The sequence below is a fragment of the Gobio gobio genome (assembly GCF_949357685.1).
Source record: "Gobio gobio genome assembly, chromosome: 3".
Taxonomy (NCBI): Eukaryota; Metazoa; Chordata; class Actinopteri; order Cypriniformes; family Gobionidae; genus Gobio; species Gobio gobio.
The window spans coordinates 3318010-3320509 of NC_137099.1; the positions used below are offsets into that span (position 1 = coordinate 3318010).

Here is a 2500-nt window from a genome sequence, read left to right on the forward strand (position 1 = left end):
ACACCACACACTCACACACCACACACCACACACTGTAAACACACACACACACACCACACACTGTAAACACACAGCGAGGTCAGCAGACGTGACACTCACAGCCATTCAGATATTCTCCAACACTTGACCTTTGGGCAGCGCGACAACTGAAACTACTCGCTTTCTTATAAACTCTACTTACTCCAAACTTCATTGATATACAATGATCAGGCATAACATTATGACCGGTGAAGTGAGTAACACTGATGATCTCTTCATCTCTGGTTAGTGGGTGGGATATATTAGGCAGCAAGTGAACATTTTGTGACACATTTTGCCAGATCCCCCAGCACACCTTCAGGGGTCTAGTGGAGTCCATGCCTCGACGGGTCAGCAAAAGAGGGACCAACACAATATTAGGTCATAATGTTATGCCTGATCGGTGTATGTGTATATACACAATACATATCCCATACAATAGCTAGAACAAATATTAAAAATAATCCTAAAATTGTATATAAATATGAACAATACATGCTCAGGGTCTGAAAACTAATTATTGACAATTAATAATATAATAGCACTAATACACATCCAAAGAAAAAATACATTTATTTATCAAATTAAATACATTAATATATTTATATGTAATATAATTACATTCATTATACTATACAATTATAAAATATATAATACATTTTTTATATATTTCAATATTTATAAACTGTATAGCTGGATTACTGGTGACATATGGTCAGCATTTGCTTTATCTATATTTTTATTTACACTAGTATTGCTGATCGGAGGTTTCCCTAAATATTTACAAATAAAAGTAAAATTGAAATATTTCCATACTTTTAAATATTTCAATATTAATAAACTGAATTTATGTCGACAGATGATACATTTTTGCTTTATCAACATTTTTATTTTCACAATTATTACTGATCGGAGGGTTCCCTAAATATTTAGAAGTAAAATTAAAATAGAAATTTTTTAAAAATATTTCATTATTAATAAACTGTATTGCTGAATTTATGTCGGCAGAAGATCAATATTTGCTTTATCAATATTTTTATTTTTACAATTATTGCTGATTGTTTCCTAAATATTTATAAATATTTCAACATTTGCTTTATTATTATTTTTATCTTTACTGCTGCTGATTGATCGGAGGGTTTCCTAAATATTTATAAATAGAAAATAAATATTTATAAATATTTGAGGGTTCCCTAAATAGTTTCAAATTAAAGTAAAATAGAAATGTTTATATATTTTTTAAAATATTTATATATTTAAAAACTGTATTGCAGAATTTATGTCGACAGATGATCAATATTTGCTTCAACAATATTTTTATTTTCACAATTATTGCTGATTGGAGGGTTTCCTTAATATTTATAAATAAAAAATAAATATAAATAAATATTTCAATATTTGTGTTATCAATATTTGTATTTTTACTGTTGTTGATCGATCAATCGGAGGGTTTCCAAAATATTTACAAATAAAAATAAAATAGAAATATTTCAATATTAATAAACTGTATTACTGAATTTATGTCGACAGATGATCAATATTTGCTTTATCAATATTTTTATTTTCACAATGATTGCTGATCGATTGGAGGGTTTCCTAAATATTTATAAATAAATATTTATAAATATTTCAATATTTGCATTATCAATATTTTTATTTTCACAATTATTGCTGACCGTAGGGTTTCCTAAATATTTATAAATAAAAAATAAATATTTATAAATATTTAAATATTTGCGTTGTCAATATTTTAATTTTTATTGTTGCTGATCAATCGGAGGGTTTCATAAATATTTAAAAATAAAAATAAATATTTATAAATATTTGAGGGTTCCTTACATAGTTACAAATAAAAGTAAAATAGAAATATTTCAATATTAATAAACTGTATTGCTGAATTTATGTCGACAGATGATCAATATTTGCTTTATCAATATTTTTATTTTCACAATTATTGCTGATTGGAGGGTTTCCTAAATATTTATAAATAAAAAATAAATATTAATAAATATTTCAATATTTGTGTTATCAATATTTGTATTTTTACTGTTGCTGATGGATCGATCGGAGGGTTTCCAAAATATTTACAAATAAAAATAAATATTTATAAATATTTCAATATTTTTATATTATCAATATTTTTATGTTCACAATTATTGCTGATCGATTGGAGGGTTTCCTAAATATTTATAAATAAAAAAATAAATATTTATAAATATTTCAATATTTTTATATTATCAATATTTTTATGTTCACAATTATTGCCGAGCGCAGGGTTTCCTAAATATTTATAAATAAAAAAATATTTATAAATATTTAAATATTTGCGTTGTCAATATTTAAATTTTTATTGTTGCTGATCAATCGGAGGGTTTCATAAATATTTAAAAATAAATATTTATAAATATTTGAGGGTTCCTTAAATAGTTACAAATAAAAGTAAAATAGAAATATTTAAATATTAATAAACTGTATCGCTGAA

The 2500-nt window shown here is 24.5% G+C and overlaps 1 protein-coding gene across 1 annotated transcript in view; it reads right to left on the reverse strand.

Annotated features, from left to right (window-relative positions):
- The window catches only part of LOC307123698 (neural cell adhesion molecule 2), a 435059-nt gene that overhangs the window by 59745 nt on the left and 372814 nt on the right, over nt 1-2500 (reverse strand). The window lies entirely within an intron of this gene.